We start from the raw sequence: 15,165 nt of genomic DNA on the forward strand, positions 1-15,165 counted from the left end.
TTAACGGATCACTTTTGGACTTTGGAAGATAGCAGATTTCTGGTGTTCTGTTGCAGGCATTTTCTTCATCGCGTTCGCAAGGGAGTCCTTGCATTCGCGTAAGGTATCTGGGAAGGGTAGCTGAATTGCGCTTCACATCCGCGATGTCGCTCTCGTGTTCACGAAGGTGTGGAACCTCGAAGCTACGCGTTCGCGACATGTTCCTCGCGTTCGAGAAGAAGAACTGGAGGCAGGCGAGATATCGTGCTTCGCGTTCGCGATGGAGATCCCGAGTTCGCGAAGGGTCAAGCTGAGTGGTCTTCGCATTCGTGACATGTGCATCGCGTTCGCGATGGAAGATTTTTGGGTCGAAGTAAATTGTACTTCGCGAACGCGAGGGTGTGGCCGCGTTCGCGAAGAAGGACGCGTCTGGGCAATATTAAAGTTTCCAAAAACGGGGGTTATGCCATTTTTATCAAAAACTTGAGTTGGGAGCTCGGATTTTGGATGAGGGATTGAGGGATTTTCAGAGATATCGATTGGGTAATGATTCTTAACTCCTTTATGCTTATATTCCACTAATCTATGCTTGAATTCATCGTTTAATTTCGGATTTGGGGTAAAAATTGAGAAACATTCTTAGGCCGAATTTTGGGGTTTTGATCGAGATTTTGGTATCGGATTTGAACAATTTTGGTACGAGTAAACTCGGGAGTGAATGGGTGTTCGTATTTTGCGACTTTTACTCGATTCCGAGACATGGGCCCCACGGACAAATTTTGAGTTAATTTCGGATTTTTTGTTAAAATGTTGATTTCATTAATTTGATGAGTCTATTATGGTTGTATTTATGATATGTAATTGCTTTTGGCTGGATTTGGGCCATTCGGAGCCGAATATTCGTGGGAAAGACATTGTGACCGATTGATTGAGCTTGGTTCGAGGTAAGTGGCTTGCCTAACTTTGTGTGGGGAAAATCCCCTTAAGATTTGAAACTATTATGATATGCGAGCGCCGTGTACGTGAGGTCACGAGTACGTACATGGGCTAGTTGTGGTAAAACCCGATTTTCTTACTGAGCAGCAATATGTTTTCTTGTTATTTTGAGTTATACCATTTTAATGAGTACAAATCTATTCTATTATTAATTAAGTTATTCCAATATGTGTAGCTATCATATTTAGCAGTCTATTATAACATGTCCATGTGTCTTAATTATTTATGTGAATTATGTGCACCATGCTTAGTAAATTTCCCGTTCCTTCCCTGACTGGTACCTAGCCTAAATTATAAACATTTCGTGATGTAGTTGTATTCCTATCTTTCACGCTGCATATTTACTTTGGGACTACGGAACGGTATTTCAGGAGGTCCCCCTGTCTTGCATATTTAAATTGGGACTACGGACGTATTTCGGAAGATCTCCCTATCTTGCATATTTATTTTGGGACTACGGACGTATTGCGGGAGATCCCCAGCACTGCATATTTACTTTGGGACTACGGACGTATTCCGGAAGATCCCCCTGTACTGTATATTCATTCGGGACTACGGGACGGTATCCTAAAAGATTCCACATTGTGTATACCTTGTTCTGAGCCGAGGGTTCCCTTGACTGTTAAATTTCTTTGAAAATTTTCTTTAACTGTTTACCGTAAAACTTACTTATATCTTTTTACTGTTTAATTTATTATATTTATTCCGGTAGGACCTTGACCTGACCTCGTCACTACTCGACCGAGGTTAGGCTTGGCACTTACTGGGTACTGATTGTGGTGTACTCATGCTACTCTCTGCACATATTTTTTTCGTGTGCAGATCCAGGTGCACCTTATCAGCCGCACTATCAGTGAGCCGGGACAGCTTTGGAGATTTTAAGGTATATCTGCCGCGTCTGCAGACCTCGGAGTCCCCTTCTACTCCTTCTCATGTCCATTATTTTCTGTATCTTCCTTGTTAGATTCTGATGTACATAGACACTAGACTTTTCCTTCTGTAGTTTTTGATTCGCGATGTTTCGGATTTTGGGGATTGTTGTGAATTTTTGAATAGTTGGTTAAATTTATATTTTTATTTCATTATTCCGCAAATTGTTAGCCTTACCTAGTTGTAGAGACTAGGTGCCGTCACGACGTCACACGGAGGAAAAATTGGGTCGTGACATAAAAAGACCTTCAAATGAAATCTAACTTTATAGTAGACAATTATACTAAAATATGACCCAAAATTAAAATGTCTTCGGCAAAATATTATTCTTCAACTTGAATTTACCAAACTATTTCATAAAACATTGTGCACGTATTGTACTAACCCAAATAGTATTTGTTACAGTTGCCATATCAAGAGATTTTAGAACTAAAATTATCAAAGTTAACCATAGTAAAAGGTATTACAAGATAATTCGATAAATCTTTTTCTGTAAAATAATTTGATTTATTTTAAAAAGAAAATCTCTGTTGAGATAAATTAACATCTAGTATAACTTTTTGTGCATTACAATTTGCAATAAAAAATCAATCACCACATAAAATAATTTTAGTATGTGATCTACCAAATTAATTTAGAGAAAATTTATAAAATTAAATTACCATAATATCTATTATTAGCTTATGATATACAAAATTAGTTCTTGAGAATATCTAAACAGTTTGATAGTGGCAGCTATAAGCTTTAGAGTTTAAAAGTAGTCATGAATATATACAGTTTAAAAATATGCTTTTTATTTGTCTGATACACCATTTTATACAGAGAAATTTAAGCAGAATACGGATGAAGGCTAATAATGGCTTCAAACACTTTAAAATTTCCTCTAATAAATAATGGGCTGAATGAGCTAAAAACCAAACATTTATCTCCTCACAAGCATAAATAGAAATGAGCAAGTTTAAATATAAAAAGTTGCGAGGCATGGAAATGGATTTTTTAGCGGCAATTGTAAGGGGAGATGGACCCACTCGAAAGCATACATGGTTCCCTTAAAGGGCTAAAACGTCTGTACAACAAAAATTAATAAAGTTAGCACGGTAATCAACTTATTTGAACCAATCAAAATTCAGAACCACTTTAAATGATCAACAAATTATAAAAGCTAAACATGAAATGACAAAAAGATGCCTTGGTCGGCAAGGTGGCAAGACAACAGCCAGCTGTTTCCAAGGCTCTTCTATATAATTATAATAATAATAATAATAATAATAATAATAATAATAATAATCTATATAAAGCAGGGCCATAGATGTCACGATCCAATTTTACATATAGGTCATGATGGCGCCCAACATTATAGTTAGGCAAGCCAACTAATAATTAAACATATATCGATATAATTTATATCCAAAAAAAATAATAAGACACCAAATTCTACCAATGTGTGTGCCAAGACCTGGTGTCAGAAGTGTATGAGCATCTATTAGATTATACAAAAATCCAAATACTGTCTGAAATGAAAATAGATAGAATTAAAAATACAAGAAGAGGCTCTGGTAGCTGCAGGACGGCTCAGAAAGGCAGCTCACCACTACGCTCCTGGATAACGAGGATGTGCTATGATAGGTCCTCCACTAGTATCTGTCTCAGATCCTGCACAAAAAGTACAGCAAGTGTAGCATGAGTACGTAAACAACGTGTACCCAGTAAATATCAAGCCTAATCTAGAAGTGATAGAGACGAGATAACCAACTTTGACACTCACTAAGGGTCAACAATAATAAATAGAATAAATTATATTTATTCAAATCAGCAAGATTCAAAGAGTTAACAATAATTTTATTCATTTAGCAGAAATAATAAAAATCATTCAAATGCAACAATTTCCAATCTATTAATTAAATTCTTCAATTTCAATAAAAATTTCAATTTATCAAATAGCTATACCAACTACAATTCAATTTCAATAAATTTCCAATTTATCAAATAACTTTACAAGCTATAATTCAATTGTCCAAAAATCGTGTAATTATTATTATTATCAAGCATGATTTCTGCCGAGGTCGTACGGCCCGATCCAGAGTTTTGTGTACACTGCCGCGGGATGTGCGGCACAATCCATAGATGCATCTATCCTGCCGAGGCATTCGGCCCGCTCCACAAGAAAGGAGGACATTTTCTTATGTACCTCCGGAATGAGAGTATATTTATTATAAGATAAATTCAGGAGGAAGAACAATTTCTCTTAACAATTAATTAATTTAAACAGAAAAATCAAGTATAAGAGATTTCCATCCTTTAATAATTTTATCTAACAATTCACAATATATATATATATATATATATATATATATATATATATATATATCAAATAATATTAATTAAACAAAGAATACAATTTACATAAGTAATTCATGCTTTAAGTCCTAAACTACCCGGACTTTAGCATTAATAGTAGCTACGCACGGACTCTCGTCACCTCGTGCGTACGTAGCCCCCACAATTAGTAATAATTATTTAATTTTAATCATCTATGAGGTAATTTCCCCCTCACAAGATTAGACAAGAGACTTACCTCGTCTTGCTCCAATTTAATCCACTAGTAGACCCTTTCCTCGATTATCCAACTATGTCTCGCTCGAGTCTAGCCAAAATAATTCGATACAATCATTAAAATTTTTAGGAATCAATTCTATAAGAAAATACTACATTTTCAATAAAATTCCGAAATTAATTAAAAATTCGTTCGTGGGGCCCACGTCTCAGAATCTAGTGAAAGTTACGAAATCCGACAACCCATTCAATTACGAGTCCAACCATACCAGTTTCACTCAAATCCGACTTCGAATCGATACCGAAATCTCGAAAATTTGTTTCTATGAGATTTCAAAATGTTTCCCAAATTTCAATCTCAAAACACTAATTAAATGGTGAAATCAATGATATATTTGTGTATATAGACTAAATCCGAGTTAGAATCACTTACCCCAATGTCTTTCCTTAAAAATCTATCCAAAATCGCCTCTGCTCAAGCTCCAATTTGTTAAAAATGGCGAATGGGACGAATACCTTATTTTTATAAAACAGCCAGGCAGCCTTCAGAATTGGGCCTCGAACTGGGCCTAGATCGTGTCTTCGATCATGGCCCTCGAGCCTAGGCCTCGATCGTGGCTTCGATCATGTCCCTCGAGCCTAGGCCTCGATCGTGGCTTCGATCACAGGCTCGAGCTTGGACCTCGGTCATGGACTCAATTATGGCATCGAGATTGGTCCTTCATCATAGCCTTGATCATGGCATCGAGCCTGAGCCTTCGATTGTGACCCTCGATCTTGGGTCTCGATCATGGACCTCGAGCATTGCCTTCGATCATAGCCCTCGAGCATTGCTATCGATCATGGCCCTCGAGCTGGACCTTCGATCTTGGCTTCGATACTGAGCCTCGTCCCTGGCTTCGCCTCAGGCCGTCGACCCTGGGCTCGATACCTAGGCTCGATCTTGGGCTCGATCACAACCCAAAAATATCCAGCAGAAGGAAATATTGCAGCAGCTTTTTAAGTCAAATTTTTGATCCGTTAACCATCCGAAACTCATCCGAGGCCCTCGGGACCTCAACCAATTATACCAACAAGTCCTAAAACATCATACAAACTTATTTGAAACCTCAAATCACATAAAACGACGCTAAAACAATGAATTATGCTCCAATCCAAGCTTAATGAAACTTAAAATTTCCAACTTCTACATTCGAGGACAAAACCTATCAAATCAACTCCAATTGACCTCAAATTTTGCACACAAGTCATAAATGACATAACGAAGCTATAAAAATTTTCGGAACTAGATTCTGACACCGATATCAAAAAGTCAACTCCCTAGTCAAACTTCCAACCTTAAATTCTTATTTTAGCCATTTCAAGCCTAATTTAACTACGGACTTCCAAATAAAATTCCGAACACGCTTCTAAGTCCAAAATCACCATACGGAACTGTTGGAATCGTAAAAATTCTATTTCGGGGTCGTTGTTTCAAAATGTTGATCGAAGTCAAACTTGGCCCTTTATAGCCATCTTAAATAACCAAATGTTTCGATTTCAACCCAAACACTTCCAAATCCCGAACCAACCATCCCCGCATGTCATAAATCATTAAAAACACATACGGAAAGTTTTATTTTAGGGAACGGGGTTCTAAAAGGCAAAATGACCGGTTGGGTCATTATATTCTCCAACTCTTAAACAAACGTTCGTCCTCGAACGGGTTTAGAATTATATCTGAAGTGCTGAATAAGTGTGGATATCTGCTCTGCATGTTTTTTTCGGCCTCCCAAATCGCTTCCTCAACTGGTTGGCCCCTCCACTAGACTTTTACTGCAGAAATCATCTTGGACCTCAGCTGGCAAACCTCTTTATCAATAATGGCAACTGGCTCCTCTTCATAATCTAAGCTATTATCTAGCTGAACTGTGCAGAAGTCTAACACATGCGATAGGTTGGCATGATACTTCCGGAGCATGGATACATGAAAAATTGGATAAACTCCCGATAGGCTGGGAGGTAATACAAGCTCATAAGCAACATCCCCAACTCGTCTCAACACCTCAAATGGGCCTATAAACCTTGGGCTCAACTTGCCCTTCTTCCTGAATCTCATAATTCCCTTCATCGGCGAAACTTTCAAAAGAACTTTTTTACCCACCATAAATGATAAATCACGCGCTTTCTGATCTGCGTAACTCTTCTATCTGGACTGTGCTGTATGAAGTCGCTCCTGAATCAACTTTACCTTTTCCAAGGCATTTTTCACCAAATCAATTCCATATAACTTAGCCTCACCGGGCTCAAACCACCCAATGGACGAACGACATCGCCGACCATATAATGCCTCTAATGGAGCCATCTCGATGGTGGATTGGTAACTGTTATTATAAGTGAACTAGGCTAAAGGCAAGAAACGATCCCACTGACCTCCAAAGTCAATCACATATGCCCTGAGAATATCCTCCAAAATATAAATTGTCCGCTCTGACTGCCCGTCGGTCTGCGGATGAAAGGCTGTGCTGAGCTCTACACGGGCCCCCAACTCATTCTGTACTGCTCTCCAGAAATGTGAAGTAAACTGAGGGCCTCTATCTGATATGATAGAAATTGGCACACCGTGCAACCGAACTATCTCCTGAATATAAATCTAGGACAACTTCTCTGAAGTATACGTAGTCACAACAGGAATAAAATGTGTTGACTTGATCAACCTGTCAACAATGATCCAAACTGCATCAAACTTCCGCAAGGTTCGCGGCAACCCAACTACAAAGTCCATAGTGATGCATTCCCATTTCCATTCTGGTATAGTTATCTGTTGAAGTAAGCCACCTGGCCTCTGGTGCTCATATTTAACTTGCTAGCAATTTAGACACCTAGCTACATACTCAACTATGTCCTTTTTCATTTGCCTCCACCAATAATATTGCCTCAAATTACGATACATCTTTGTAGCACCTGGATGAATAGAATACCGAGAACTGTGTGCCTCTTCTAGGATCTTTTTCCTCAGTCCATGCACATTAGGAACACATAGATGATCCTGGAGTCGCAGAACACCATCCGCTCCAATAGTAACTTCCTTGGCACCACCCCGTAGTATCATTTCTCAAAGAACCATTAAGTGTGGATCATCATACTGGCGAGCCTTGATCTGCTCAGATAGTGAAGACTGAGCTACAACACATGAAAGAATTCGGCTAGGCTCTGAAATGTCCAACCTCACAAGTCGTTTAACCAAGGATTGAATATTCAAAGCTAATGGCCTCTCCTCTGCTGTAATGAAAGCCAAACTACCCATACTCTCCGCCTTTCTACTCAAGGCGTCTGCAACCACATTTGCCTTGCCCGGATGACATATGATAGTAATATCATAATCTTTCAGTAACTCAAGCCATCTGCGCTGTCTCAAATTTAGGTCCCTCTGCTTGAACAAATGCTGCAAACTGCGATGATCAGTGTAAACTTCACAAGATACCCCATAAAGATAATGCCTCCAAATCTTAAGAGCGTGAATAATCACAGCTAACTCCAAATCATGTACCAGATAATTATGCTCGTGGGGATTTAGCTGAAGTGAATCATATGCAATAACTCGCCCTTCCTGTATAAATATACAACCCAAACCAACGCATGAAGCATCGCAATACACTGTATACATTCCCGAACCGGAAGGCAACACTAACACTGATGATGTAGTCAATGCTGTCTTGAGCTTCTGAAAGCTCACTTCACAATCATCGGACCATCAGAATGGAGCACCCTTCTGGGTTAATTTGGTCAAAAGTGCTGCAATAGATGAAAAACCTTCCACGAACCGACGATAATAACCTGTTAAACCCAGAAAACTCCTGATCTCAGTCGCCGAAGTGGGACGATGCCAATTCTGAACTGCCTCAATCTTTTTGGGATCAACCTTAATACCATCACCCGATACAATATGCCCCAAAAATGCTACAGACTCTAGCCAAAACTCACATTTAGAAAACTTAGCATATTGCTTTTGTTCCTGCAATGTCTGAAGCACTACTCTCATATGCTGCTCATGCTCCTCCTTACTGCGCGAGTAGATCAAAATGTCATCAATGAAGACAATGACAAACAAATTAATATATGGCATGAATACCCTGTTCATCAAATCCATAAACGCTGCCGGGGCGTTAGTTAAACCGAAGGACATCACCAGAAACTCATAATGACCATATCTAGTCCGGAAAGCAGTCTTCGGAACATCCGAATCCTGAATCTTCAACTGATGGTACCCCGACCTCAAGTCGATCATAGAAAACACCCTAGCACCCTGCAACTGGTCAAATAGATCATCAATACGTAGCAACGGGTACTTGTTCTTAATAGTGACTTTGTTCAATTGGCGATAATCAATACACATCCGCATTGTTCCATCCTTCTTTTTCACAAATAATACCGGTGCACCCCAAGGCAATACACTCGGTCTGACGAACCCTTTGTCTAGTAACATTTCAAGTTGTTCTTTTAATTCTTTCAGAGCCATGCGATACGGTGGGATAGATATAGGCTGAGTATCTGAAGCCAAGTCAATACAGAAATCAATATCGCGATCAGGTGGCATACCTGGAAGATCTGAAGGAAATACATCGGAGAACTCCCGAACTACAGGCACTGAATCAATAGCCGGAGTCTCTGCAGTAGTATCCCGAACAGCGATAAGCCAAACAACCCTTCTCAACCATGTGTTGAGCCTTTATAAAAGAAATAACTCGATTAAATGAACTAACAGACGAACCCCTCCACTCCAGCTTAGGCAATGCTGGAATAGCCAAGGTAACAGTCTTGGCATGACAATCTAGAATAACATGATATGGAGATAACCAGTCCATACCCAGAATAATTTCAAAATCGATCATCTCAAGCAATAGGAGATCTGCTCTAGTTTCGTAACCACAGAATGTAATAATACAAGACCGGTAAATCCGGTTCACAACAACAGAATCGCCCATAGGAGTGGACACATAAACAGGAGTACTCAAGGACTCACGAGAAACACCTAGGAATGGAGCAAATAGAGATGACACATATGAATACGTAGATCCTGGATCAAATAATACTGAGGCATCTTTGCCGCAAACAGAAATAATACCTATAATCACGGCATCTGAGGCCTCTGCATCTGGTCTGGCCAGAAAAGCATAGAACCGAACTAGAGCGCCGACTGGCTGGCCTTCCACCTCTAGGATGGCCCCTACCCACCTGTCCTCCACCTCTTAGTGGTCGGACTACTGGTGGAGCAACTGGTGCAGTAATCATAAGATGCTGACCCTGCTGCACTGGTCTACCCTGCAGTCTGGGGCAGAATCTTTGCATGTGACTGGGATCCCCACACTCGTAACAACTTTTCGGTGCGATAAGCTGCTGACTAGAAGTCTGGCCCTGGTGACCTGAATACCCACTAGAAGAACCCTGAATAGCTGGTGGGCGATAAGAACTCTCTGGTATAGCACTGAGATAGGGTCGCACTGGAGCACCTCGAGGAGGCGGTGGTGCTGGATATGGGGGCCTGTTGGACTGCCCTCTCACGAACTGGCCTCTGCCCCCAGACGGAGCACCTCTGAATTCTCCAGAATACCTAAACCACTTATCTCTAGTAACCTGCTCTCGGCTAAGCTGACGTACACCCTCAATCTTCCGGGCTATCTCCACGACTAGCTCATAAAAAGTACCCATCTCAACCTCTCGAGCCATAGTGGCCTAATTGCCAGTATGTAAACCCGCGACAAACCTCCGCACTCTCTCCGCCTCAGTAGGGAGTATCATAAGTGCATGGCGATATAACTCAGAAAACCTCGCCTCATAATCGCTCACTGACATCTGACCCTGCTGGAGCTGCTCAAACTGAAACCTCAACTCTTCCCTCTGGGAGGGTGGAATATACCTGTCCAGGAAGATACGGGTGAACCTGTCCCAAGTCATGGGAGGAGAATCTGCTAGTCTGCTAAGAATATAAGACTGCCCTCTAGCTGAAAAGTAGCAAAGTCTACCCCATGAGACTCCAATATCCTCATGTTGTACAGTCTATCCTTGCATCGATCAATGAAATCCTGGGGATCCTCATGTCGCTCACCCCCAAAGACAGGAGGATGTATTCTAGTCCATCTGTCCAATAGTTTCTGAGGATCAGCGGATACAGATGGCCTGGGCTCAAGTGTAGCTGTTGCCACTGGCTGGGCTCCACCCACGGGTAGTGCACCCTGGGTCTGATATACAACAGTTGCCTGTCTATAAGCTTGTGCGGTAGGGGTATGTGCTCCTCCCCCTCCCCCCCCCCGCCTGAGATGTGGCTAGGTCTGCCGGAAATTAAACCGGCCTGAGTCATATTGTACATGAACCGCAGCATACGACCCATGACATCCTGAAATCCCGGTGCAGATGTGAAATCCACCGAAGCTGGCTCTGCCAAAGGTACCTCACCCTGTTCCTCAATAATGGGATTCTCTGCTGGACCCACTGGCGGCATAACTGGAACAGTCCTGGGACGTCCTCGCCCTCTACCACGGGCTGGAGCCCTCCCTCGGCCTCTAGCAACTGGGGGAGTAGCTCTTCCCTGGTATGGAACCTCATTAGAGCGCGTTCTCACCATCTGTGAGAGAATAAGAGAAGGATATTTAGTACTACATTAATTGCACGATGGAATATGAAGAAAGGTAGCTTCCTAACACCCTATAGCCTCTCGAAGATAAGTACAGACGTCCCCGTACTGATTCGCAAGACTCTATTAGGTATGCTCATAACTTGTGAGACCTACGTGAATCTAGTGCTCTGATACCATGTTGTCACGACCCAATTTCACCTATAGGTCATGATGGCACCAACACTATAGCTAGGCAAGCCAACTAATAAATCAAACATATATCGATAAAATTTAAATCCAAAAAAAATAATAAGACACCAAATTCTACCAATGTGTGTGCCAAGACCTGGTGTCACAAGTGTATGAGCATCTAGTAGATTATACAAAAATCCAAATACTGTCTGAAATGAAAATAGACAAAATTAAAAATACAAGAAGAGGCACTGGTAGCTGCAGGACGGCTCAGAAAGGCAGCTAACCACTACGCCCCTGGATAACGAGGAAGTGCTATGATAGGTCCTCCACTAGTATTTGTCTCAGATCATGCACAAAAAGTCAGCAAGTGTAGCATGAGTACGTAAACAACATGTACCCAGTAAGTATCAAGCCTAATCTCGAAGTGGTAGAGACGAGATGGCCGACTTTCACACTCACTAAGTGTCAACAATAATAAATGGAATAAATTATAATTATTCAAATCAGCATGATTCACAGAGTTAACAATAATTTTATTCATTTAGCAGAAATAATAAAAATCCTTCAAATGCAACAATTTCCAATCTATTAATTAAATCCTTCAATTTCAATAAAAATTCCAATTTATCAAATAGCTATACCAGCTGCAATTCAATTTCAATAAATTTTTAATTTATCAAATAACTTTACAAGCTACAATTCAATTGTACAAAAATCGTGTAATTATTATTATTATCAAGCACGATTTCTGCCGAGGTCGTACGGCCCGATCCAGAGTTTCGTGTACACTGTCGAGGTACGTGCGGCACGATCCATAGATGCATCTATCCTGCCGAGGCGTTTAGCCCGCTGCACAAGAAAGGTGGACATTTTCTTATGTACCTCCGGAATGAGAGTATATTTATTATAAGATAAATTCAGGAGGAAGAACAATTTCTCTTAACAATTAATTAATTTAAACAGAAAAATTAAGTATAAGAGATTTTCATCCTTTAATAATTTTATCTAACAATTCAATATATATATATATATATATATATATATATTAATTAAACAAAGAATATAATTTACACAAGTAATTCATGCTTTGAGTCCTAAACTGCCCGAACTTTAGCATTAATAGTAGCTACGCACATACTCTCATCACCTCGTGTGTACGTAGCCCCCACAATTAGCAATAATTATTTAATTTTAATCACCTATGAGGTAATTTTCCCCTCATAAGATTAGACAAGAGACTTACCTCGTCTTGCTCCAATTTAATCCACTAGTAGACCCTTTCCTCGATTATCCAACTTTGTCTGGCTCGAATCTAGCCAGAATAATTCGATACAATCATAAAATTTTATAGGAATCAATTCTATAAGAAAATACTACATTTTTCCATAAAATCTCGAAATTAATTAAAAATTTATCTGTGGGGCCCACATCTCGGAATCCAGCAAAAGTTACGAAGTCCGATAACTCATTCAATTACGACTCCAACCATACTAGTTTCACTCAAATCCGACTCCGAATCGATACCGAAATCTCAAAAATTCGTTTCTATGAGATTTCAAAAAATATTCCAAATTTTAATCTCATAACACTAATTATATGGTGAAACCAATAATATATTTGTGTATATAGACTACATCCAAGTTAGAATCACTTACCCCAATGTCTTTCCTTGAAAATCTATCCAAAATCGCCTCTGCTCAAGCTCCAATTTGTTAAAAATGGCGAATGGGACGAATGCCTTCCTTTTATAAAACTGCCAGGCAGCCTTCGGAATTGGGCCTCGAACTGGGCCTCGATCGTGGCTTCGATCATGGCCCTCGAGCCTAGGCCTCGATTGTGGCTTCGATCACAGGCTCGAACCTGGACCTCGGTCATGGCCTCGATTATGGCATCGAGCCTGGCCCTTCGATCATAGCCTTGATCATGGCATCGAGCCTGAGCCTTCGATTGTGACCCTCGATCTTGGGTTTCGATCATGGCCCTCGAGCATTGCCTTCGATCATGGCCCTCGAGCTGGACCTTCGATCTTGGCTTTGATACTGAGCCTCGTCCCTGGCTTCACCTCAGGCCGTCGACCCTGGGCTCGATCTTGGGCTCGATCACAGCCCAAAAATATCCAGCAGAAGGAAAAATTGCAGAAGCTTTTTAAGTCAAATTTTTTATCTGCTAACCATCTGAAACTCACCCGAGACTCTCGGGACCTCAACCAATTATATCAACAAGTCCTAAAATATCATACGAACTTATTTGAAACCTCAAATCAGATAAAACGACGCTAAAACCACGAATTATGCTCCAATCCAAGCTTAATGAAACTTAAAATTTCCTACTTCTACATTCGATACGAAACCTATCAAATCAACTCCGATTGACATCAAATTTTGCACGCACGTCATAAATGACATAACGGGGCTATGAAAATTTTCGGAACTGAATTCCGACCCCGATATCAAAAAGTCAACTCCCCGATCAAACTTCCAGCATTAAATTCTTATTTTAGCCATTTCAAACTTAATTTAACTACGGACTTCCAAATAAAATTCCGAACACGCTCCTAAGTCCAAAATCACCATACGGAGTTGTTGGAATCGTAAAAATTCTATTCCAGAGTCGTTTTCTCAAAATGTTGACCGAAGTCAAACTTGGCCTTTTATAGCCATCTTAAATAACCAAATGTTTCGATTTCAACCCAAACACTTCCAAATCTCGAACCAACCATCCCCGCAAGTCATAAATCATTAAAAACACATACGGAAAGTTTTATTTTAAGGAACGGGATTCTAAAAGTCAAAATGACCGGTTGAATCATTACAATAGAGATGATGTGGCACCACTCGTAGATTAAAAATCATATTTTTCTTTTTTCCTAATTTGTTGCCCTTTTCCTCATTTTCCCGTCATTTTACGTGCTTAAAAGTTTCTAAAGGATACGTCTCTTTATGAGCCGCTACCTTTACGATTCATATGTATCCATTTTCCTAATTCTTTTGCCTTCTTACTCATTTTCATTTTGTGTGCTTAGTAAAATCCAAAAGTCGTCTCTCTTAATTATAAGCCTCCTTCTCTTCCTCTTTCTTTTCCCATCAACCCAATTTGTAACCTCCCTATCTTCCGTTCATAACGTCTTCTCCCCTTCATAAAGACTTCTGTTAATACCACCAATCACTATGCTCCTCTTTTGCAGATTAAAATTTAGTATGAACACATTTGTTATTTACATATTGGTACTATTGTGAAAGAAATGTTTTTGAATAATTCCTTGCCAAAGTAAGATCTTAAGGAATTGCTGCAAAATTGCTTGATTTAATTGTGCTAAGAAGTCAATAGTTGATTTAATTTTGTTTTCTACGTTGTTTTATTTTTAATTAATTATCGATAGTTTAAAACCTCTTTGTTGTTTTGAGAAGAACTGATTTTCTAGTTGTTTGTTTATGGATTAGATTGATGATCTTATTTGTTTTATTGTCTAACATATTCTTTTTCCTCTGGTAAGCTCTTAGTGATGATTTATGGCTCTCCAGTGTCGATCTTATTAGGTAGATACATTGTCTATCATACAGACACTTAAGCGCCACACTACGATGAGTACATTTGGATTTGTTTATCTCAACAGATTTGTCTGTGCCCGTTTTATTCGTAAAAGTATGATTATTTCTTTCTTTTCATTCCTTTATACTATTTTATTATATTATATACATATCAAAGTGATGGTAAGGAGTTTTCAGTCTCATATCTATATCTATATATTATTAAAAAGAGAAGAAAAAGACATCTTCTTAAGTCAAGTGGCAACCTAAAACAAAACCACATGACATAAGTAGGTTAAAAATTAGTTATTTAATTAATAAATAGTTATTGCTTATTGTTTTTGAATTTAAATATCTATAAAATAATAAAATAAATTTTTTATAATAAAAACA

Source organism: Nicotiana tomentosiformis, chromosome 3 (genome assembly GCF_000390325.3).
Source record: "Nicotiana tomentosiformis chromosome 3, ASM39032v3, whole genome shotgun sequence".
Lineage (NCBI taxonomy): Eukaryota > Viridiplantae > Streptophyta > Magnoliopsida > Solanales > Solanaceae > Nicotiana > Nicotiana tomentosiformis.